The following is a 26,983-nucleotide window of genomic DNA, read 5'->3' on the forward strand; positions in this document are numbered from 1 at the left end:
AATGGGTAATTGAAAGGGTGGGATGGGGTTAAGGGAAGAAAAGTAGATGAATGAAAAGAAATGGGGGGGGGGGGAGGAGGCAACAATGCTTGATAAGAAATGTACTCATGGAGCTGGGGTTTAGCCCAGCGGAAGGGCACCCGCCCGGTGCGCGCAAGGCCCTGGGTTCGGTCCTCAGCCCTGGGAAAAAAAAAAAGAAAAGAAAAGAAATCTACTCATTACCTTGCCCATGTAATTGTAACCCCTCTCTACGGTATTTGCACAATAAAAAAAAAAAAAGAAATACGGAGGGGGGAGGTGGAATGCAGTAAAAAAAAAAAAAATCAATGTAGAGTGAGGGAAGGGGTAACACTGTCCAAAAAGAAATGTACTCTTCAGTTGATTTATATAACTGTAATCATCCTATACATCATCTTTGCAATAACATTTTAAAATTATATATATATATATATATATATATATATATATAGCCTAGAAAATTAGGAAAAGTGAAGGAAGGGATGGGTTTGGAAGGATGGAGAATATTGAAAGGAATGACATTGATCAAGACACATTGTATTCATAAACTGCTTTGTTGAATGACAACTCCTTTGTACAACTACTTAAAAATAATTTTAAAAAGGAAAAGTACATTTTGCCAGGGGTTGGTGACTCAAGCCTATAATCCTGCTTAAGAGGCTGAGATTTGAGGACTGCAGTTCAAAGCCAGTCTGTGAAGGAAAGCCCATGATACCCATCTCCCATTCAGCACCAAAAATCCAGAAGAGGAGCTATTCCTCAAGTGGTAGAGCACTAGCCTTGAGCAAAAAAGCTCAGGGATAATATCCAGGCCCTGAGTTCAAGCCCCAGGACTGGCAGCAAAAAAATAAATAAATAAAAAGTACATTGAGATTCTACCTCTATTCAGAATGGCTGTCATCAAGAAAACAAACGATGGTGGGACTCGCAGGAACCTTATGCACCAATGGCAGAAATGTAAATTCATATAGCCAGTATAGAAGTCAGTATGGAGAGTCCCCCAAAAAGAAAAAAAATGAAAATAGAACTATTAGATGATCCATCTACATCACTCCTGGGCGTATATCAGAAAGAACACTAAGTCAGCACTAAATTGAGATACCGCACACCTGTGCTTATAACAGCACTGTCCACAATAGCCAGGCTATGGCTTAGCCTTGGTACCGATCAACAGGTGAACTGTGACATACGCACCATGTAGTATTATTCAGCATTGCTCCAGCTTTGAGGGGAGGGGAGATGGTCCTAAAAAGTAATTTGTGTTGTTTCATCATTTCACATATGTATTTCAGAATTGTGATTGGGTATTTTGAGAGTCTGTGATCCTCTGCAAAAAGACAGAAAGAAAAAATTAAGAATTCTTTTTTAAGGCTTTCTTGATATATCCCAAAGTTATCATCCGTGAGAAAACAAAAGGACACATTAGGTACTCAGTCCCAAGAGTTTTAAGAAATGTAACTAGCTGTCGTCTGCCATCTACTTATTAAACTCCAGGACTAGAGCTCATTTCTCTATCCCTCTCTCCCCTTTGGTGGATTCCAAAGTTTTACTATTGTCAGATACTAGATTCCATGTCTTTTTTATTATATGCTTATTTTTTCACAATGCAAAGGTAATACAACAACATAATTTAAGAGAGACACAGAAACTAAAGAGAAAAGGAAGCAGAAAGAATAAAACATCAATATAAATAATAGGGTTGGTACCGGGATCATAGCTTCATCGCTCTGAGGTTGGAGAACCTGGGAAGGCATCTGACCCCACTAAGCTGTTTTTTTTCTTCTATAAAATGTGGGATCATAGTACCTCAGAGAATTTCTTGAAACTCAAGAAACTCAAGAGAAAAAGTTAATAGGAAGAACTTTAAAACTTGTATTTTCATTTCTCTGATCCCATCCAACCAAACACAAACAATTGGTGTTATTTTTGTTTATCTATTTCCAAATATTTTTCCAAGGAATACATGTTGATAGTAGTGAATAGAGTATGAACATGATTTTTTATCAGGCTTTTAATTTTTTTAATTACAAAACCAGTAGAATTCCTATATATCATACATCTAACTTAGTCTCTTATAACTTCTTACATATATCACACTAAACTATAAAACTGAGAAACTGATGTTTTGCAACACTTTTAGCTAAATTACAGGCCTGATTTGGATTCAACTAATGTTCTTTCTTTTATTTTATACTTGATAGATGTCTTGGGGAAAACACTTTGAGCCTGCAAATATCCTGCTTGTCTTCAACTTACTCCATTAATTTTAACATCCATCAGTGGATTTTGCCTGTAATGATCATGACTAAGATATTCAGACAATGATTTCCTATTTGTTTCATTCATTCTGCATTTATTCATTAAAATGGTTTATAAGAAAGAGCTGCTGCTGCTATTGGTCATTCATTCAACAGTTATTAACAATGGGCTCATACATCTGCATTTCACTATCTTGTTAATTGTTTTGTTGCTCAGATTATCTATTTTGGCCATTGGGTGTTTTTTCAGTTTGGCCCCTAAGCCTGTCTAACTGGTCCTTATCCTTTAGTGAATACCCACTTCCTTTTGGACCTTGTAAATTACTCCAGGCTCATCTATTTTTCCCCTGTCCTTAGTATTTTGCTGCCTTTTTTCCTGTTTCTTTCCATGGGTACAATGGCTTTCAATCAGTACTCCTGGAAAATTTTTTAATGTACATTCTTATTGTAAAGATACTGTACAGAGAGGTTATAGTTACATGAGTAAGGTAATGAGTCCATTTCCTATCGAGCATTGTTAACCCCTCCTTTGTTTTCCCCTTACTATCTCTTCTCTCCCATCTCCCCCCATCCACCCTCTGAAGTTGTAACGTTCATTTTCAACACAGTGGACAATTATTTTTGTTCACTGCTCTCCAAATTGAGTTTACTGTTCCATAGGGGAAAGACAAAAAAGGGCCTAAGGGGAGTTTTACCCTTCCTGTAAAACTGCTTTTCACCTTCTCTGAGTTGAACCAGAGTTTTCAGAACTCTTCCCAGCCTGCCCTGTGCAACAATACCAGGTAGGTTTCCAGGAGGAACTTTCTATGAAGGTGGGAAAGCTCCCTGTGTCTGCAGTCTCCACTGGTTCACATGTGGCCTCTACCAACTCAGCGCCTTTAGCCGAATCTTGTAGATGTTCAGGGTAAGCACCACTAGATTTTAGGTGAGTTGGTTGCTTTGTAACTAGCTCATGGATTCAAGAATAGCTAAGGACTTGGATTCTGTGTGCCTGAATCGATGCCCTTCTCAACTCTATATTCCAAGTGGAACCTGGGAGACCCAGCCTGCCTCACAGCTTTCATCGTTCTTCTTGGCAAGTTTTGGCCTCCTAAGGTTATGAGCCTCCTAATTAGCTTAGCCTTGCTGCTTAGCAACCTTCCTACAATGCTCACAACTCCCCCAGTGCTACTAGGCTGGACTTTTTTATAATTACAAATTTGGTTAACCTTTGGACATCTCTGTAATTCTTCAATAGTTGCTTCTTGCTATGTTGGGTGAAGTCCAGGGAATCTTAACATAACATTACAAGCTCACAGTGAAGATGCCATATGAATGGATATTGAAGAAAACTGCTGATGCATCCTGGCTCTGCTGGGATAGAGCAAGCAGTGGACAAAGAAGGAGAAGTTAAAGCCACAATATGTGCATGCCATAGATAACGAGTGTCTGCAGTGTGTCATGTACGCAAAAGGAAATGGGGCTTTGCAGATTGGAATAGCACAGGTTTTGCCTCCACTACCTCATAGTCTAACACATAAACAAATAATTAAGACTCATTGTTCTGTACCAGAGGTATGAACAGACCTTATAGGAAAAGGCATGGGGAAGTAATTACTGCTCCAGGGGAATTTTAAGACAGAAAGCAGAGGAAAGGAGCTGAGAATGAGTAATTTATTATCCCCAAGAAACTCCTGTAGGAAAGTAGAAGGGACTGGGAGAAGAAGGAAGCTGATAATAGCATTTTCATCAAGAGGACTAATCCTACTAGAGAACTAAAAGCCAGTGCCCAATGTTCACCTTGATGAATACCTTGCTACACATAAGCAGAAAGAGATCTGTGGCTACAGAGCATTCAAAGGCCTAGACACAGGGACTGGGAGTCAGACATCAGGCTGATGTGCACAGAAAAAGGTGAAACCAGCCAGGTGTCAGCTCACCATGTTCACCCCTACCTGCTGATAGGTTCCATTCATACTTCTGAGGTTAGGTATTGCTATTGGAGATCAGAAAAGGCCTCGCTGCTTATTTGATGTCAAAAGGAGGAAAGGAAATGAGTTCTGCTTCTGGAGGAGAAACAACCCAAGCAGGGTGACTGCACACACAGAGGATATAGATGAGACCTCATGCAAGACAGCCAATACCTAAGCCAGCATGACTGAAGTGGACCTATCAGGAGAGAGGCAAGAGACTGGCAGAAGAGAAGGCATTCTTATCATGTAGGGCCTTGCAAACATGTTGACCTCTACTCTGAGATCTTTATGGCAGTATGTTGAGGAAACAAACAACATGTATGATCCACCTTACTTCCAACAAGGGTATTCTGATCGCTGTGCAGAAACTATGGCAGACAGTGACCATGAGAGGCAAAGTGGAAACACAAGACCAGCTAGAAAGCTATTGCAACAACTCAAGCCCAGGTGACATTGGCTCCAGCTACAGTGGTCAAGGTGCCCATGGAAAGGTAGCACTAGACTCTGGATATATGTTGAAGCCACACCCAGCAGCATTTGTTGAAAGTTGTACAGGAAATAGCATGTAAGAAGAAAAGAACAGGATGACTAAATGATTTTAGTCTGGGGAACTGAAAGATTGGAGCTGACATTTACTGAAGTGGGAATGATGGAGAGAAGCCTTGAGAGGCAGACACACAGGACAACTAAGGGACATAAGATATTTGAGGTGCCAGGTGTAGAGATAAACTTGATGACCCAAGTTAGTTATAAGTTTAGTATCCATCCATCAGTTTACAGGATAGCGTGTGGTATTTAAAGGAGGTTGTGAATACAGATCAAAAAGAGAAGTCACCTATGGCCATGTAAGATGGTACTAAGTGAAATGAACCCCAAGAGAGGGACACAAGAGGGTTTATCTTTGTTGCTGTTGTTTTTAATGTACTTATAATGTACTATGTAATTTCTTTTGTTTCTTTTGTATGTTCTTGCCCCCATAGTATAATCCCTGTTTTCACTGTATTTGATTCTGGTGCCCTGCATCTTGTATATACATTTTTCTAATTTGGGGAGGGGAAGGGAAATAACAAAATGCTGAAACAAGGATACAGGCTGACCCATTGTAACAATGAGCTATACAAGACACTATGTTGAAAACGAACTTTACAACTTCGGGGTGAGGGGGAAGGGAGGGGTTGAGGAGGTGGGGAGGGAAGAGATGGCTGGGGGAAAACAAAGGAGGGGGTAACAATGCTCAAGAGGAAATGTACTCATCACCTTACCCATGTAACTGTAACCCCTCTGTATAGTATCTTTACAAAAACAACTAAATAAAAATCATATTCAACAAAATAAAGAAAAGAGAAGTCCTTGAAGCCCTTGGGAACTGCAATAAATAGAAGCCATAAGAACCCCAGAAGAATCAGTTGAGATGAAAAAGAGAACTAGAGAGGAGAAAAGTCGAAATTGGAATTTTGGAATGCAAATGAAAAGAGTGTTCGCAGCATGAGAAAGTGAGCCACATGTGCTGTAGTTTGAAGGTTTGCTGAAGGCCCACAAGTTAAAGGCTTGGCCCTCATCATAGTGCTATTGGGGATGTAAAAAGTTTTAAGAGGTGGGCCTAGTGAAAGGTTTTAGATCATTAGGGCATGTCCTCAAAGGGGATTGTAGGACCCCCAATCTCTTCTTTTGTTCTTCCACACCCAGGCATGAAGTGGAGGGGCCTCTGTCCCCACACGCTTCCACCATGAGGAGCTGTGCTGCCAAGACTCAAAGCAACAGGATCAAGCAGTCATAGGCTGGCTTCCTGCCCCTCCCTTCTCTTTTTCTCCCTTCCCCACCCCGTTTCTTTCTCTTTTTGAATATGGTTTTGAAGAAAGGTTTCAAATTGACAAATTCTAAGGAATAACTTCAGCCTGCTGAATAACCAGAGTACATTGAATTCATGTTTCCCAGCATGTGTTCCTTTCTTTAACCAAAAATGGAAACTAATTTGATGGCATGAGGCAACCCTTGACTCCAGCAGCTCATGTATCTGTTTTTGCCTCAAGTCGATTCTGTGAAGAAATTAGTGGAAGTCAAGGGTGAGACTTAGGTTGATCGAAAGTGGCACATCTAAAATTTTTAGGCGCATAAGAATTAGCTGGAGATTCCTATGCCACAAATTCTGATGCCTCACTCTGGATGGAGTGTGGTCCAAAGCTGTGCATTTCTAACCCACTGCTGCTGGTCCATAGAACACGTGGGTGCAGTGATCTAACCTTTAGACTCTCAGAGATTTGGCATGCTTATTCTCCAGGACAGATGGGATCTTTCTCCACCATCACCTCCCCCTGGATTCTCTGTCACTGAAGAACTCCATGTACATCAGTGGTTTTTACCTCCACCCGTGTATCAACAATTCCCAAATCTTACGATCCAACATAAAACATATCCCACTCACTTGAATATCTTTCTACTTGACAGAGCCCAAATTGTCCTCCTCATTCCTCCTTGGTATCACCCACATCTGCTCTTTTTCCCTAGTGTACTTCCATGGCCAATGGCGCCATAGTCCACCCAAATGAGTCAGCCATTATTCCTATCTTTGCTTCTTTTTTCTTCATCATTTATGAATCCGAAGTCTTATTAATCACTTTGATTAGGCTATAATTTGCATAATACAAAACACATGTATTGGAAGAGTAAAGTTCAATATAGTCTGACAATGTATAAATTTGTATTGCTGTTACCATAATAGAAACATGGAAGACACTATCTCCCCACCCCTCCCGAAAAAAAGTCTCACGTCCTTCTGCATGATTGGTTTCCTACTGCTGTCAGTTTACCTATGCTAGAGTTTCTTATAAATGAACTCTTTACAGTATGGGATCTTCTGTGTCTGGCTTTTTTTCACTTAGCACAATGCATTTAAAATTCATTCAGGGGCTGGGAAGGTGGCTAAGAGGTAGAGTGCTTGTCTTGCATGCCTGAGGCCCTGGGTTCGATTCCTCAGCACCACATAAGCAAAAACAAAAAAGCCGGAAGTGGTGCTGTGGCTCAAGTGGTAGAGCACTAGCCTTGAGCTGAAGAGCTGAGGGGCAGTGCCCAGGCCCAGAGTTCAGGCCCCACAACCGGGCCCCCCCCCAAAAAAAATTCATTCATATGACTGGGTCATTTGATCAATTGTATTATTTTATAGGAACTCATTGTATAAATTCTCTAATTCTATTAGTAGCCCTGGAATGGCTAAGAATTTGCTGTTTCTTTCTTTCTATTGGTTCAGAAAAGAAAAAAAGCCATGGAATTAGTCATTATTCTACACACAAAGAAAAGAATGCCAAAATTACATACAAAACTAAATAAATCTTTTCAAGAAGTTCTTCCATATTATTATTGTCATGTGTGTATGTATATATGTGTGTGTGTGAGTAAGTTTATAGTTAAGTGTAGCTATCTACATAAGGCTATAGGAAGCAGTTGGGATATGTATAGATGAGAAAAATCCTCTCATTTCTGCTTCATGGCCTTCACCCTTACATTGTAGGAGAATGCCAAATCTAAGGGATATTTTGGGTGAAATATGCTTTCTCTATCAGGTTACAAATGTGCTTCTGAGAAACTTATAGCCAGAAATAGGCAGAAGTATAGCAGATCACTTCAAGATCTGACTAAGGAGGGTCCTTAAAGAGTAGCAAACAGGCCAGAGCTCACCCATCATATATTATATTATATATTATATATGAGGTACCTGTAAATTTCCTCTCTTGGGCTCTAAAAAGCCAGAGTTGATGTTCCACTATTGGTATCATAACTAAAGCAACAAGGCTAACAAGCCACCCATTCAAACCACACTACACAGCACACTGTGCCACAAGCCAGTCATTTAGATGAAGATTGTTATGGGCAGTGTGGTGTGAGCTGAACTATGGGACCGAATAGAGAATTTAGAATGCCTCTCAGTCTCTGTTGCTAAGGCATGCATTTGGAGCTCAAGCTCCAAGAGGTGGTACATGCAGTTTAGACTTCCCCCATGACATAAGCACAGCTTTGTAGATAATAAGCAAGACAAGATAGAAGAGAAATCCCTCAGATTCAACTCCTCTGATTACAATAAGAAAAGCTCTTCTATTTAGAAATGGAAACAAATATGGCAAATGCTACCAAAATCTCTTTTCAAAGAGAAAGAAAAGATTGAAAATAAATCCCTCACTCCAGTAAATTCTAATCCTCAGAGTGTTTTATAATGGAATGTAAAGATATAAGCATGGTTGCAGATGTTAAACCCAGTGCTTCCTGCAATGAGAAACAAACAATCCAAATGTTGTTTAAAGTAAGCAACAACTTAAACATCTGCCAACAGGGATTGGTTAAATATGACATGATGACTCTATTAAATGTTGCTCAAATATTAAAACATGATGTATAAGTAAGGCATCAGAAAAATGTTTCTCTAAAAATGCCTCTGTACATAAGGCTTTATTGCAACTCTGCAACTCTCAAAATCAACCCGGGGTAGCAGCTAAATGAAGTTGCTTGTTCCAATAAAACTTTATTTACAAAAATAGACTGAAAAAGGGTCAGCCCTTGGGTCATAGTATGCTGGTTAGAGGTATACATATTTTTATTTGGTTTTATGCTTGTTTGTTTTTGAGACAAGTTCTTGCTTAATAGACCAAATTAGCCTTGAATTCATGATCCCCCAGCTTCAGTCTGAGATTTTAGCCATGCCTGGCTAAAATTATTTATATTTAAAGAATACCAACAGCATACAAACCTAGGGGAAAAAAAGCTCTGGATAGCAGGCTTGTATGTTTTACTTTTTTCTTCTTTTGTATATTTTTTTACTCATTTTTCTCTAGATAAAGGAAATTTTTTTAATTATACACAAAATTATACCCTAGAAAGAACATGTTCTAATGACTAGGTGACAAAGACCTTCTTAAAAATCTTCCTGTCGGGGCTGGGAAGGTGGCTCAGCGGTAGAGCACATGTCTTGCATGCCAGAGACCCTGGGTTCAATTCCTCAGCACCACATAAGAAAAAAAAGAAAAAAGCCGGAAGTGGCGCGGTGGCTCAAGTGGTAGAGCGCTAGCCTTGAGCTGAAGAGCTGAGGGACAGCGCCCAGACCCAGAGTTCAGGCCCCACGACCGACAAAAAAAAAAAAAAAAAAAATCTTCCTATCTCTGGAACCAACCCAGATGCCCTTCAGTAGATGAATGGATCAAGAAAATGTGGTCTATAGACACAATGGAATTCTATGCCTCCATCAGAAAGAATGACATTGCCCTATTTGTTAGGAAATGGAAAGGCTTGGAAAAAAATTATATTAAGTGAAGTAAGCCAGGCCCAAAGAAACATAGGTCCCATGGTTTCCCTTATTTGCAATATCTAGTATTTGTATGAGTCGAGCAGAAAAGGTCAGATAATGTGATGTTAGGAAAATGAACCCTTAGATATGTATTTAAATGTTTTTTTCTTTCATGCATTTGTTTCTAACGCATTTATAAGATTATTTCTTTGTTGCTTTGTATGTCCCTCCCCCACAGTATAACCCCTGCTTTCACTATATTTGATGTCTGTATAATTTGTGGAGGAGAAGGGGAAAAACAAGTTGTTTAAGGATTCAGGTGGACCCGTTACAACAATGAGAAGTACAAGTTGTCATGTCGAAAATGAACTTTACAACTTTGGGGGGGGGGGATTGAGTGGGGGGGTCGGGGGAGGCTGGGAAGGATGTGAAGGGTAAACAAAGGAGGAGGCTACAATGCTGATAAGAAATGTACTCATTATCTTGCCCATGTAATTGTAACCCCTCTGTACAGTATGTTCACAATAAAAAAAAAATCTTCCTATCTGGGGCCACTTCATCCATGTCAGAAGCTGACAATGCTACTTTGTCACCAGCCACAGCAAGCCGCTAACAATATGAATTTATGAAACCAGCCTAACCCAAACCATTTCAGATTCAAGTATGACTTTTCCAATATCTCCTTCCAAATTCCATCTTATCGCTCCCCTCGGGGTACAGGTTCTTCTGCAAGTGTGAAGTGGCGTGACATTGGACAAGTTTCTGAAGGTAGAGAATGGAGCCTTAGAATACTTCTCTGAGTACTTTTTCCAATAAAAATCTACCATGCGTGAGTCACAGGACCATCGGCTACTCACAGAAATTTAAGTCATTTCTGCTCTGGGATGCCTATTAAAAAATATAATAGTCAAAGGAGGAGGTAACAATTTTCAATAGGAAATGTACTCATTACCTTACTCATGTAACTGTAACCCCTCTGTATAGTATTTTTACAATAAAAATGTGTGTGTATATATACATATATATATATATATATATATATATATATATATATAATAGTCAAAGCAACTACGACATTGAAACTTTGGGGCCAGCTGCTGGCCACTCAGGAAGGGACTGAGTGTCACGAGTTATTTCTGCAAGCTGGCTAAACAGTAACCAGAGGGTATGGGCATTTTTTCCCATTCATAACCTGAAGCTTACAGCAGTTTAATTGGAATGTAACACCTGAAGAGAAGCTATAACTTTTTCACCTGCTATTTATGTTGAACAGACAGTCCATTCCACAGAGCAAGGCTGAAATCAAATTTATGGTATGACTGAGTTTAGAGCAAGACTAAAGTTTTTTTTTAAGGAGATGCTCCCTTATCACTGAATTTTTCTTTCCAAGTCATTCCTCCCTCAACATACCTAAGAAACCAGGGGTATGCATGAGTCCTGGATGAGGCTCTGGTGTTCACGGTCTAAAATGGTAACAGCAAAGAGGAGATAATAAATGCTGGGTCATCCCAGTGGATTTCAGTTATGGGCTCGCTGTTCATTATGTGGAAAGCCAGAGTCCTGAGGCAAGAATGACAGCCCTAACATTTTCACCAAGCATCCTTTCCCTCCTTCTCTGCATCCCAGCCTCCTATTCAGGCTTCTTGGGGATCTTTAATGAGCTTCGTACAAAGCAAGAATCCCATTAGCAACAAAGAATGGGCTCCCGACTGACCTTTGCAGAACAGCTTACTTTTTCCTTGCATGCTTCTGATCAGAGAGCAAACCTCACCACACACTGTGTGCCGAACGGAAAAATGAGTTTTCTCTAAGCACAAAAGGAGTGTTTGCTTTGTCCAGCTACGAAATCTGTGTTGGCAAAGAAATCAAGCCAAGAATAATAGGTAGGGAGAAAGAATAAAGGAGGATGTGGAAGGGGAGAGGCCTGGTCTCCAGTGTGATATTCTGGTACCTTCTCCTATTACCTATTTATTAATCTCTGTGGGGTTGTTGAAAAAATAGATAGACATAAAATGCCACAAAAACTTCACAATGCCTTAAAAACATTGACATGCCACGAAACCTTGAAATGAGAATTAGGAGACAAGCTGGTGGATGGGAAGCAATGCTTCCGGGCTTCCCAGAATTGAAGTAATCAGAAAATTGCTTCTTAGTGAAAACTGTTAAGGAAATTAAAGCTGGTGGCTCAGTGGTCTAGATCCTGTCACTATCCCATGAGCTTGTCTGTAGCAGAGAGTAAACTCCTACTGCTGTAGGGGTCACCGACTTGAAGGTCATGAAGGTCACACAGAGAGACACTGAGGATGTGGGCAACCAATAGCAGCTGCATCACACAGTCTCCCAAGAGGTGGACCCCTGAATTCTGGTGGAAAACTGCTCCCAGGCTCAGCTCCACTAGAAAGTGTAGCAGCAATACGGATCTAAGCATGGATACCAGGCAAATGCTAGAAAAGACAGCCCAGGAAAGAATGAGCCAGCACCAAGCACAATAGACTGTGACCTAGCAGGATGTAGAACAAGGAAGAAGCCTCACATTAAGTGGGACATGAATGGGTCTGGAGCGTTGAGCCTTGACCTAAGCCTGCATTGAAGACTTTACTCAGATCCTCTACTGTGGGCAACCAGCAAAAGGGTAGTAATTGCCTTTACAGTGAGTGAAACCTCTAACTACTCTGCCACCTGCTGGACAGAATAGAATTACAAGAGGAAGAAAGAAATGAGTACCCCAAGAAATGGAAAAAGGTTTTTTAATTATACTGTTATTTCTTTTTCCTTTCTCCTCCCCCCTTTGGTTTATTCCATGTTGTTACTGTTTTTCATTTCAGTACGCTTTGTGTTATATACAAGTTTATGTGATTTGGAGAAGGGACGGGAAGGTGAATCACAGAAACGGTGAACACAGGGTGAACCAATTCAAAATAGCATTGTTCACTAGACACTACCTTGGAGATGAGCCTTACAACTTGAGCCGGACAGAAGTCGGGGCCGGGGAGGTGGGGTGGGGGGGGAATGAGAGAAAATGAGGGAGGGGGTAAAAGTACATTTCAAAAAGAAATGTCCTCATTACCTTACTTGTAACTGTGATCCGTCTGGACATCACCTTTACAATAAAATTTAAATTTAAAAAAAATTTATCAACAGCTTCTCTGAATAACAACTGAGAACAGTTTTCTTGGCTCTTGTTATCTTTTTGATTTGTCTTTCCATTTAGATGGGGTTTTTTATATTTTAATTTTTAATTCTTCATTGTTTCTGTACATTTGATTTGGGTATTTTTGTTCCCTCTTTCTTGATTTCTTTTTAGATCTATTTGTCTCTTTCTCGTGTTCTTCATATTGACTGTCTGGAAAGCATAACACCCAATCTTAAAAATTACACCTTTTCCCTCATTCTCCAATCATTCATCATCGACTCACTCATCATCAATACTTTCCTTTGCTTAGATTGATTGGGTTTGGCCTTCTTTAAAAAATACCATTCAGCCAGGTGCCAGTGGCCTACATCCACTCAGGAGGCTGAAATCTGAAAATCCTGATTGGAAGCCATGCCAGGTAGATAGACCCAAGAGACACATAACCTCTAATTTGTTTTCAGGCCAGGTACAGTTGCTCATGCCTATGAATCTTAGCAACTCAGGAAGCAGAAACCAGAAGATTGCAGTTTGAATTCAGCCTGGGCAGAAAAATCCTTGAGCTTCCATCTCCAATTAACTAGCAAAAGGTGGAAAGTGGTAGAACCTGGCTTGAGTGGTAGAACACTGGTTGAAAGATGTATGTTTCTTGTATACCAAAATCATAAGTGGCCTGTGAGTATGTATGTGAGAGAGAGGGAGGAGGAGAGAGAGACAGAGAGAGACAGAAAGAGTGAGAGAGAGAGAGAGAGGGAAAGAGAGAGAAATTCAAAGCCATGCTTATGCAAGCATAGTGGAAGAGTATGGTTATGTTTCAAAAAGAGAAAACTATAAAAGCCAGGCAACTGAAATGCTAGTCTGAAGTCTGCCCTGATTCCCTCAGCAAGAAGCAGTGGAAATGTCAAAGGCCAGAGAGATGAATAATGAGGGGCTCGTATGAGGAAAGACTCAAGTGGGAATGGCTAGCACATTACTAGTGACTGGCATTAACTGCAATGCTGCACTTCTGTTTCCCATCAAAACTTTTCTTCCAAACTTTGATTTGTTTTTAGTCATATAACATTCAACAAATGTCTACCGAAGTCCCATATTCCTTGCTACTCAAACTCTGGTTTACAAAACACCTTCATGCACCTCACAGGAGAGCTTATTAAAAATGCAGACTCTCAGGCCCTGCACCAGCACTATGAATCATGCCCTGCATTCTAATAAGGACTGTGTGTGTGTGTGTGTGTGTGTGTGTGTGTGTGTGTGTGTGTGTGTTAAGGTTTTGGAAGTACTGGCCTATGTGATAAACACTTGTTTTATGAATAAATAAAGAAGTGAAGGAACACCACCGGTCACATGAGGATCCCACACAGAACCCAGTTTGCTGGATTTATATAAGAATTCTTACCCTACCCTTCCAACTTCGCCCAAGTCATAGAAGCAGGCTCAGCACCTCAGCTCATCTGGACCGTGGAGGTTCCCCAGTGCAGAACTGAACACAGGGCCTGGAAAGTTGCTTCACTATGGCCTGGAGGAGGGGCCACAAGGCAAACCTGGGCTCATGAGAGTACGCCATTATCATAGGTTTCTGTGCTGGTTGGCCAGTAATAGGCCACAAGTTAGCTAACAGATGGCGATTTTGTTTCTGATTCAAGCAAACAGGTTGAGGCCAAAGGCTAGTCCCGGGTCTAGATTAGAACAGGAAGATAATTAGCCTGAGAGAAGGTTAGATGGCAGGCTGGTGAAGGCAGCTATGTGATTGCCAAGGTCTCTGGCTGACATACTCGACCTCATCCAGCAGAAATAACACTTATCCTGACAGTTGCAGCCCAGGGAAAAGATTTTGTGTGGTCCTGAGCTTGGGGACAGAGGCTGCACTGATTGGGTTAGGCCTGAGGCCTAAGAACCCAAACCTGTAGGTAAACAATCAAGGGTACAGATTAAGGAATAGACTTTGGGGGAAATTCTGGGCCTAGGTTATGTTCTAACCCAAGTGAAGGAGAGTAGGGGAGAATAACAAAGATGGAGTAACAAAGACCATGCCTTTGAACTGATTGCTGCAGAAATTTTAAATGATAGATTAGCTAGGAGCCAGGAGTTCATTCCTCTAATCCTAGCTACTTAGGTTGCTGAGGTCTGAGGATCTCAGTTGGGAAGTAGCCCAGGCAGACTAAATCTGAGAGAGTGTTATTTCTAGTTAACAAGTCAAAGGCTAGATAAGTAGAAGTATGGTTCAAATGATAAAGAGATGAAAAGGCCGAATGAGAGCTCCAGGCCTAGTGTTCAAGTCCCAGTACCAGCACACACAGAGAAAAGAGGATAAATGAGCATTGTCTACAGCAAAACTGAATGCTGACCAGAGAGAAAAATGCTTTTTTTTTCTTTGTCAGTCGTGGGGCTTGAACTCAGAGTCTGGAAGCTGTTCCTGAGCCCTTTTTTGCTCAAGACTAGTGCTCTACCACTTTGAGCCACAGCTCTATATCTGGTTTTCTGGAGGTTACTTGGAGAGAAAGTCTCACAGACTTTTCTGCCAGGGCTGGCTTTGAACTACAATCCTCAGATCTCAGCCTCCTGAGTAGCTAGGATTATAGGTGTGAGCCACCAGCGCCAGCTGAATTTTACTTATTCTTCAGCTGCTCTGCCTCAATGCCCTGCCCACCCTTACCCAGTGGGCCCTCTGAGAAATGAAACTGAGCTACGGAGACACACTCACACGCTTTCATTATGCTTCTTCCCCACTGAAACCTTTTGCTAAAGAGATGAGTGATTTAAGTACTTCTAAGCAAACAGAAGTGATGGGCTAATTAAGCAGAAACAGTTTAGCCAAGAGTCCCTGCTAATGGTCAGATAAGCCAAGATCATAAACATCTGCCTTGTGTCTGCCAAAAGTCCAGGTCCCCATTGTCCTTAGATTCATTTCCCTCTCATTTCCTTGGGACAGTCCCAGCTTTGCATTTCTAAATCATACATCACATAAGCTCCATATGGGTTCCAGGGATGGGTCTTTTTCTTGGCACAGAATTGAGCATGTAACCTTGATCCAATCAGTCAGCATACCCCATTATCTTCTCTTTTCCCAGTTTAAGTGCTAAACCTATTATTCAATACGGTCTATTGCAACTTAATCTGGAACTTCTGCCAAATCTGGAAGAAAGGAGAAATGGAAGGATATAATCCTAGTGTTTTTTGAACAACTGAGGGAAGAGGACCAAGCAAAGCTAAGACAGAAAATGGCAAAGTCCATCACGAATGGGAGGAAGAGATAGAGGATAAAGATTCTGCTGATAATTTTCAAGCCCCTGAATTTAGCAATGGCTCAGACTTACTATATCCTGAACATTTGCATTGTATAGACTAATGTTTTCTCTTTACTTCTGGGACCATTTAGTATTTTTTATCTTTGCATTCCACGGCTGAAGAGTTGTCCTTGAGTCTATCCCTTTGGAACAAGTACGTGTGGATTTGGGAATTCTCAGCAAACGAAGTGGTGCTGGCTGGATCATTTTCTCAATGAGGTAATTGAGACAAGTCAGCAAGGTCATCCCTTTATCCTTTGGGACCTTAGGGGTACATGAAATTATTCTCTTTATTCGCTGTTTCCTTGCTAATTATTTCTTATACATAGGTTGCCCTGTTTTGCTTAGTAGGAATGGACTAGGTTTTCTTCCAGCATTCTGATGTTTGGGTGGGTCATTATTAGCCATCATCTTCCGTTTAATGCCTTTTCCATTTGTTTCACATCCATAATAGTGTCGATTTCAGCCTTCACAGTGACTACCATTATGAAGTGCCTACTGCACCACAGCAACTTAGCACATCTCTTCCTCCCTGCTGGAAAATAGATACTAACTTTGAGGCGTGAAATTCAGAAGCTATCCTCATGAGTGTACTGGTCCTTACAAATCTAGCACTTTTAAAAATCAATTTAACATGGATCTGATGAACCTTTAAGTAAACAAGAGATCTTTTGGCTCAAATGTTATTTGTCAACCTCTTAGTTATTTTGTTTTCATAATCCAGATAGTTTTGTAAGACTTTAAAGGTGAAGTCCACATTTTATTTCTGAGTTAGAAATTATTCTTTATTGTTTCTAAAGGAAAAAATTTAACTTTTTGCCTTATAAATACTCCTAAGGCTGGATTAGAAAGTATATAGAAGAAAGTAGTAAAACAAGTTAATGTTTCAAATCCATTGTATTTTGTTTTTTTCTATTCCATTTTGTTTTGGTTTGTTGAAATAGTCTCCAATGTAGACCAGGCTGGCCTTGAACTAATAGTACATCTGCTTCAGTTTTTCAAATGCTAGGATTATAGGTATGCATCACCACACCCAGTTTATCATATCCTTAAAGTTTAAAATGGACACTTAAAATATACTAACCATAGAAGAATACAGAAAAGAATAACTTTAGTATTAAATACTAGTAGTATTGATTCCTGACACAATCTTGTAAACAGATCATTAGGGCTAGAACACAGGCAGCATATGAGCAAACACATTCCAAATTCAAAGTTTAAAAAGAGAGAGAAAAGAATAAATGGAAAACCTGAGTAGGAATTTGTAAATGTATCCAAAAGTTTCATGCTACCAAATTGAGCAATATGAACGATAACCTATAGGAGCCAAATGCCAGTGGCTCATACCTAGCTATGCAGGAACCTAAGAACCAAAAGATCAAACTTTGAAGCCAACCTGGGCAAAAAAAGTCCATGAGACTCAATCTCCAAGATAATAAACTCTGAAAAAAGCAGGACTAGAGGCCTGGCTCAAGTGGTAGCATGTCAGCCATGAACACAGAAACCAAGGAAGTGTGGGGCCCTGAGGTTAAACCCCAGTACTAAACAATGCAAATAAAATTATTTTAAGTTAATTAATAGGAAAGGGGATTGTGGAAAGATGCTGTTCATTCCATAGAAGAGAGGAGCACATGTATGTGTTCATGTGTGTGTGTACCTGTGTGTGTATTTGTACACTCCTCAGGGGTTGGACAAGAGTATAGAGTAGAAGGGACAAAGGGTTCCCAGCATTTTATTCTACTGGTTCACAGAGGAGCAAAGCTCTGGTCTGGCTTGAGGTATCACACACACCTGGAACCTGAGGAGTAAGCAAGTGATCCCAACAGTTCTGCAGCCCTCCTTCAAGCCTTTGGGCACCACTGACTACAGAATGTCCTCTCAAAACTGGAACACCTGTGGTCAGGACTCTTAACAGCACTACAACTAAGATCCAAGCAGCAAAGATGAGGAGAGGAAAAAATGGAGTAGCCATCATGAAAAGTGTTGCCAGTGAACAAGGTAACTCCAGGTACTGAACAGTATTTAAAAAGAGTTCATAGTCTCTTGTTATGTGTTCTTACTGAAAGTTACATGTGTGGCAGGAGAATTCATTTCCTGGAAAGGGAGATGATATGATCTTCTGAAAAGTTCACAGTGCGATTCATAAACATAATTCAAAAGTATTTTAAAATAAATCACCAAGTGCCAAGACATTTGAGAGTTGCCATTTGCTTGAGGTTATTTGGAAGAAAGGAAAACTCTCACAGGAGAGGCAGTGAGGGAGAGCTAAATCTAACAAGCCAAAATTCCTAGAGCCCAAAGGACAGTCTCATAGCTTTGCTTCAGTCCCTGAGTACAGAGAGCTTTCTTCCAGGCAAGATTATTGTGTATCTCCAATTAACGGTTAAAAAGCCAGAAATGGAGGTGTGGCTCAAGGTACCACTTGAGCACCAGCCTTGAGTGAGAAAAGCCAAGGAAGAGAGTGAGGCCCTGAGTTCAAGCTCCATTGTTGGATCAAAGAGAGAGAGGGGTGGGAGGGACTGTTTTAGGGGCCAGAAGTGAGTGTGGTGGGAAGGAGATTCCTCAGAATTGTATTCTGTCTGGCATGTGGGTGCTAGTGGGAGCAGGGAGGGTAGAAAGGGTGAAGGTAGGTGAATACGGTCAAAAATCTTTGTGTACATACGTGAAAATGGAGCAATGGAGCTTGTTTTGATTGGTTTGATGGAGGGAGTGGGTGAGTTGGGGAATATGTCCATATATGGATATGTCAACATAAAACTCCTTATATAACTAATTGTTAATTTTTTTAATGTGGAGGAAAAAATAAAACTAAAAAAAGTACATCAACACTGTAAAGTGCAGTAAAGTGCATATAAAATTACATAATCAACCTGAGGAGAAAGGCAGAATATTTAAATTGGGGAGCCATTTTCCTCTATTCGTTGTTTATAAAGCATCTTTTTTAGATTTCAGTTTGTAGTTATATCAACCTGTACTCTATAATTCAGTTATATAATCCCCATTCTCTGCCATATATATATGATTGCTGAGAACAATCAATTTGTTCCCTTTTAGTAAAGAGCTAAAACAGGAATAGCAGACTGCATTACCCCCCCCCCACACACACACACCCCATCCTTTGAGTTTCAAGAATCATTAGGGAGGCTGTTTACTGTGACACTACTGAGAGCTCCTCTCACTTCAGAGAAAGAATAATTTCCGGTCCTGCTTCTCATGCCAGAGCCTGCGGTTGGTTTGTCTATTTACTGGGTTAGATTTGGTTTTTAAATAACCTACTGAAAATATCTAACTGAATCTTCAGATGGAAACAGAAACATTGTGGAATTCAGGTCCTGTAGTATAAGGTCATTTCCAGGACATACCTCACACCATCCATCACCAGAGCCCCTTGAGTAGAGTCCTCTGTCCAGGCTCTGGTAATTAATACTATAGCTGGTATTCATTGGTATTATCCTTGGTATTCATTGGTATTGAAATCTAGTTGTATCTGTGACCCATGGTCTTGCACGCTAGGTAAACATACCCCCAAGGACACCTTAACTGCCCATACCCTTGTACCATTTCCTCTCCTTGACTACAGGCTGTGCCTGTGATTTGCTTGTAACCACTAGAATATATATGGTGATTGGGTGAAGGTCACTTCTTGTGTTTGGTTATTAGATACTATCTTGGCAGAAGGGGCTCTCCCTCCGAAGGCTTTGAAGCAGCATGCTGTCTTGATGTGAACCTTCTACAGACAGGGCCATGTGGCAGGAAGCTGTAGGCAGCACCACACAGCTGAGAACTTCAGTCCTATAAACACAGTAACTGCCAACAGTCAAATGAGCTTGAAAGGTTAATTTCTAGAGTCTTATGAGACTCCCAGCTCCAGGCAACACTGATTCCAGCCATGAGACCCTAAGCACGGAACCAGATAAGGTGTGCTCAAACTTTCCATTTATAGAAATTGTAATCATGTGTGATGGTACAAACTGGTAAGCTGATACCAGTTTGTTACACTGTAGAAAAAAAAAACTAAACCATCTTACACACTAGTGCTGTTTGGTCATATGATCTGCTTTGGCCAAGGTGAGTAGGAACAACTTGACAAAAATGGTAGTTTGGTAAAGTAGCTTTTCATTTTCTTTTCAACTTTTGCTACTGCTACAAAAATTCACCTGCTTACTGGAAAGATGTGATAAACATCTGGGAAATATGAGAGCTGCTAGGAAGAAAAGGGCCATGAGTCTACTCTGGGTCAAGACTAGTCCATCCTAGACCAATCCTACTCCAGCCTACCTGATAACGGATGATGGGCTTGGGAGGGAGCCTACCGGGTATCAGCCAATCTGGTTCAGATCAGTGGATACAGACCACTCACAGACTAATAAAAATTAACAAACGGTTGTCTTTGTAAACCACTGACTCAGTTTTGAGGTAGTTTGTAATGCAACATTGATAACAATAATTAACTACAGGAACACACTAATTAAAGCCAAAGGATGCATTAGAGTTTACATACATACACGATTGCCTCTTTTGATTTTTTTTATTCAAAAGACTTAAAAGCAAGCCAGGTAGGTGATTCATACTTCTAATCCCTGTACTTGCAGAAGGCTAGGGCAGAAAGATCACGAGTTCAAGGCCATCCTGGGATACACAGTGAGACTCTGTCTCCACAAACAAACAAATAATAATGAAATCCTTCAATGAAAACATAATGGGAAATATCGGGTAAGATAATGACAGAAGAAAAAAGTGCTGCCTCCTGTAAAGTCATAACAAAAGAGGAAATTACTTTCAAATAACTTGAAAATAATTTTTATTTAGCATTTTACCAAGCATATTTAAGCAATCACAAAATAAAGCTGCTTGCATATTTTATATAAATATCTTATAGCGACAATTCCATTTTCCTTCTCTGAAAGCCTCCAACTCCATAGACATTTTAAAGTTCGTGTGTGGGGACATAAATCTTGTATACAGGGATATTTCACCCCCTTACCTTCCATATCATGCAGCATTACATAATAGCAGACATCCTCTCCCCTCTCTCCACTCCCCCCCTCCCCAGTATGTAATACTCCCTGTAGGAAACATATCAACCTATTCCTTAGGTAGAAATGGGGTTGGAGGATTGGAGGACAGAAGAGGCCTGAAAAGATTCCATCTGAGTGGCCATGCGTGGGGAGGCACAGTGGGAACACTTCTGCACTCTGCAGACCAAGCTTTTGTCTACTCTCAGGATCATTCAGAAGACAGCAGCTCTGAGCCATTTGAGATGAAGGATTTTGCTTCTTTTGATCTGCACAAACTCACTACTGGGAAAAACAGGAAGCATTATAATTCAGTTTTGATCCCCTAAATGTCAGTAAACAAAACACATTGAGATGATTGCTCTTTTAAATTATTTCTGCTTCCCAGTCTGGCAGATAAAATGATGAGATGTTTCCATAGTCTATTTATCAACTGGTTGCTTGCAAACAACTCAAATACCTTGCAATGCTTCTTTTCTAATTTTCTAATTTCCTAACACAAGCATATTCAAATCAGCCTACATTTGTCCATTGAAATTCCTTGTAAATTTCTTGTAAGTTTTCATGACTGGACAACTTGGCCTCTTAAGGCCATAACTGGAAGATAGGGAAGAAAACATGGCCCCTAGGAATAGAAACACATTGAGGGAAGGGTAGATAAAATGGATCCTTTGACCCTAGAAGTATAGCTAAGTAGTAAAGCACGTGTTTAGTATTAGTTTGTGCCAGGTCTTGGGTTGAATCCCAAATACACACACACACACAAGTATGCTTTGAGGGGTATATTTTCTTTTCCTAAGGATCTTGTCCTAACCAGCACGTTACTGGGTTGTACTTGGGGCCTTCAGCTACTATTCTGGGTGGGTACCTTCCTTGTGACAGGGCCCTGCTTACATAGCCCCCTCACACTGAGGAAGTAGGGTTCACCCAAGAAATTAGCTTCTTGTTCTACCCTACAGAGCCCATCAGTACACTCTGGGAGCTGATAGCTAGCTTATGCAGACAGTGATGGTCACTTTCCTTCTATTTGCTCTCAAATAATTTTGTTTTAATTTGAGAATTCACTCATTCCTTTCCAAGGAATCTGGTTCATTTTTACCAAGTTGGGACTTCCTGGCCAGGTACTAAAGTTATCCGCTTCCCGCAAATGTAATGCTGGGCTGATATACACTTCGTTTGTCCCATTTCATCCCATAAACCAGCTCCATTTTCCCCCAAACTTACCTAGGTTTGAGCTAAACACAGAGAACAAAACTTTATAGGCATTCATAAATCTTATATTCTATTTTTAGGGTCTTGACTCCAGTGGCATTTGAAATGTAAAGCTAAACCACTGGTTAAGAATATCATTCCCTGAGATATTATGTTGAAAACGAACTTTACAACTTTGGGGGGAGGGGAGGTTGGGAGGATTGGGCGGGGGATGGGGGAGGATGGGAAGGGATGGGAAGGGGAAACAAAGGAGGAGGCTACAATGCTTGATAAGAAATGTACTCATTATCTTGCCCATGTAATTGTAACCCCCCTGTTCAGTATTTTCACAATAAAAAAATAAAAAAAGAAATATCAGTCCCTTATTTGCAATAATTAGTATATGTCTGAGACAAGCAGAAACGGTCAGATAAGTTGATGTTAGGCGAAATGAATGCCAAGATAAGAACTCAAATGATTTTTTCTTTCTTGCTATTGTTTCTAACATTCATAAGATGATTTCTTTGTTGCTTTGTATATCCCTCTCCCACGGTATCACCCCTGTTTTCACTGTATTTGATGTTCGTATAATTTGTGGAGGGGAAGGGAAAAAAACAATTAAATAGGGATACAAGTGGACCCATTGCAACAATGAGATGTACAAGACGTTATGTTGAAAAACGAACTTTGCAACTTTGGCACGGGGCGGGGGACAGGGGCCTTGTAGGGGGGAGAGGGGAGATGGGAAGGGATGGGAAGGGGAAACAAAGGAGGCAACAATGCTTGATAAGAAATGTACTCATTACCTTGCCCATGTAATTGTAACCCCTCTGTATGGTTTTTTCACAATAAAATATATACATATATCATTTTTTAAGCCGGGTGCCAGTGGCTCATGCCTGAAATCCTTGCCACTCAGGAGTCTGAGATCTGAGGATTGTAGCTAAAAGAGCACAGGCAGAAAAGTCTGTAAGACTCTTAGTTCCAATTAACCTGCAAAAGGCCAGAAGTGGAGGTGTGGTTCAAGTGGTAGAGTACTAGCTTTGAGTACAACAGCTAAGGGAGAGTATGATACCCTGAATTCAAACCCCAGTACCACCACACACACACACACACACAAAACACACACAGAATATAATTTTGTATGTGATCTTCAAAACCTTAAAGTGTTTCTTCCTCTTGGTTTATTATTTCAGTGCCAACTTCTGTATGTTTTACAGGTTTATTTGTTTTCTTCGCATAACTAGAAAAACTTCAACTAATCTGTGAACTCATCATAGCAATTCCAAACACACATCTGGTCTTGTTGATTATCTGTCAAAATGGTAGTTAGCCATAATTTTCCATGAAGATAAGCCATCTCTCTTTGTACCTCCAAATAGCAATGTTTAAACTGTCCTATATTTGTTTTAATACACTTTTGCTATTTCTAGATACAGTAACTGGGCCCATACCAATATAGAAGGACAAGAAAAAAAATCTTCTCACTTTGAAGTAACACTTTTCAATTAAAGGGGGAGTTCATTTCTCTTTGGATAAAACCAACAAAATATAGTTTATATTTAAAACTATATTTAAAACTTTTTTATATTATCGGTTGGATGCTGCATAAATATAGTTAAAAAACAGGGAGAATGATGGAAGGGTTGACATTAAGATACACTGTACTCATAAACTGACGGGTTGAATTTGAAACCTTTTTGTACAACTACTTAAAGCTATTTTTAAAAGAAACTCCCATATATCTTATATTAAGAATGCTACTGCAATTTTAGAGTGTGTCATCTTCATATGTAAAACCAGCTGCTGTCCCCCAGGGAACATGTAAGTTGACAAAATACATCCATCAACCCATCAAAATCATAAAATCTTCCTGTCCCCCTGGCAATGCTCAAAATAACAATAATTGTAATCAACAGTGATACTTATCCTAATGTGAAATTTAACTATCCTGACAAACAGAAGAGTTACTATAGCTCTACTTTGTTTTCCTGAGATATCCATCTTCCTATCAAAATGAAAAATAGCATTTAAGGGTAGGCATAGGCGAGCAGCATATTTCAACTGAAAAAGAAAAGTATCTGTTCAAAACTTGGTCATTTTCCCACTGAAAGACAACAGAATCTAAAAAAAATGATGTAAGTATACATAAAATACTTACTATCACATATGATTGTTGAACATGAAGCATTTCATGTTTTGGACAGATTTCACCCAGGTCAGTATGAGGTAACACCCATCCTTCCCCGCAACATCTCCAGGGGCTGCTCAAAATACTGCTTGACCTACATTGCCCCTCCAGTTGATCTCAGAGTTCATGAGTAATGCCATCATAAAAAAATAAGTAAAAAGCAAATAATAAAGTAGCTTGAAAATCATTTTTTCCTGCCTGCCACAAACAGAAGCTAAAAAAATTTCTAAAGGAACCCAGTGTGTTCAGTATTTATTTTTTTTTCATGGTATTATTTACTGGTTTTTATTGTTGTTGTTGTTGTTTTAAGTTGTGTTCAGTATTTATTATGTGTGATTTCTTACCCTTTTTCTGGGGAGGTACAGGGAGCAATGCACATACACTCAAAATCAGAAAGAGGGATATCGTTTCCATTCGTATTAATACTGATAGAATTGCTAATATTATTGCCTTCACACATCTTAAATATGAATGGTGATTAACTTAGGCTATTACTGAAACTACACATTAGCTACCAGTCCTGTATTTGGTTTTTGAACACCAAAATAGCATTTAATGAATCATAAGTGATACTTATATAAGATCTTTGTATTCTGCCTCTCCCTCCCTCATTCCCCCCATCTCTCCCCATAGCAAGGACTTGCTGGCCTTCAACTCACAATCCTCCTGCCTCAGACTCCTGAGTGCTAGGATTACAACTCTACCACCATGCCTGGCTTAGACATTAACTATTAATCATGTATCTCATTTGCGTAAATCTCATGTGCTTTTTTGTTTGATGAGTTTGGAGTTTCTGTGGTATATATGTGGTTCAAACCCAAGGCCTGGTGCTTATAGGGAAAACACTCTGCCACTGACATATGTACCCGTTCCCTAACAATGTTTCTTAATTATGTTCCTCTTTGGAATGTTAAAACAGGGCATGTAGCCCAATGAAATACAGATGTCCATATTAACCTCAAGCTGAATTTCTCTAAGTTTGAGGAATTAATTCATCCAGAACTAGTCACTGGCTCCACTATTATTGTTCCTAAAGGTCTCTCCATTTAAAAATTACACATCTGGAACAAGACAAAGCAAAAAATAAAAACAAAAACACCCCAGCAAGCAAATATTCTTGCTATGGTCAGTTCCCTGAGATGGGAATATTTTGCTTTTGAAAAACAAATTAAGGTTTCAAGTACAGGTAAACAGCTAGAGCTGGTGGATACAAACATAATTAACTGAAACCTTTGTGTATCAAAAGTTTTCTGAAGAGACTAATTCAAATTCTATTCCATACAAATACTCTCATCTCTGGGAATTAAGAGATTCAGGGAAGTCACAGGGATTTCAGTGCACGAGTCATTAAAAATTATACAAGAGAAAAAGAAAAAAATCAAATGCAATCAAGAGAAGACTCTCAGGCTGATTAAGCTCAAGAAGTCCAACTTCTTTGGACTAAAGACAGTTCAGGAGACCAAAACAAAATGACCATTCTTTTTTGATTACGAGGGAAGGCAATCCTTGTCTGAAGTTTGAAAAGTCAGCTTTGCTGCTGGGACAGGACTCCTATACAAATGATTCCCTTGCCATGCCTAACTTCTTCCAGAGACCTGGTCTAGCCCAGGGGAGATAGGGACTCACTGATTATACAGTTTGCAGGAGAACTCAAAACAGAACACTTTCATTTATTTTAGCAAAGCAATATATCTGTCAGAACACTCTGGAAGAGGATGTTCATTTGCTTATTTTGTTAATTCTTACTAGTTTTAAGCATAATAAATGTCATTCTTATGGTCTAAAATAGTTCAATAGAAACATTTAGTTCCCTGTCTAGTCAATAGTGGTCAACTGAACACATTCAAAACACCTGATATAAATCATTATGTTCTTTATAAAGATGCGACTTCTAAGGGCCATTCTTTTCTAAATTCTGTTTGCTAAACATTATCATTTCAAAGAGAATTTGACTGTTTGTCTTCGAAGCTTAGTTTATTCTAAATGTGGGCTTCCAGCTCAATTGGAATCATGTGTAACCCTCTAGGATAGTACCTCCTGCAAGGTGAGAAAATGTGCTCCTTCCTACATTAAAAAAATACAAGGAATGAGAGAACACATTCAAAGTAAGTTAGAACAGAAAGAAAATTTTCCTTTGGATAAATCAACAACCTTTCGGTTTTGTGTGTGAACTTCAGATATGGATGGAATTGGTTAAAAGCTGAAAACTAAAATATTTCATTATTGTATTCACATCCTACTATTTAAATGTATCATGTATCTTAGTTATTATTTTGGCTTAAAGAGAAAGATTGACTCATCAGAAAATCCCAAAGGCATTCATGCATGATTTAGAGGAATTTGGTTATAGAAAAATAGTATATAATTCACAGTATGTAGTTTTGCATATTGTACAGAAATGTTACATCGTATTCCAACTGCTGTAAATATAGTGAAATAAATTCTATCTGATCATGCTAAAATAAACACTAATGTATTTAAGTATAACTGAATGTTTGGAGAACTAAATAGAAAGTGTAATGTCTGCTTCCAGATGACTAATAATATAGAATAAATTGTTCTTTAGGAGGACACAAGTGTGGTATGACTTGACCTGAGGGGTTCTCTCCTGACAGTGTACCAGAGGAATAAGAAGCCAGTTGAAGAGAATCATTTTACCCTAACAAGAATCTAGC

Source organism: Dipodomys spectabilis, unplaced genomic scaffold (genome assembly GCF_019054845.1).
Source record: "Dipodomys spectabilis isolate Male_0828 unplaced genomic scaffold, ASM1905484v1 ptg000054l, whole genome shotgun sequence".
In the NCBI taxonomy this organism is placed as follows: Eukaryota; Metazoa; Chordata; class Mammalia; order Rodentia; family Heteromyidae; genus Dipodomys; species Dipodomys spectabilis.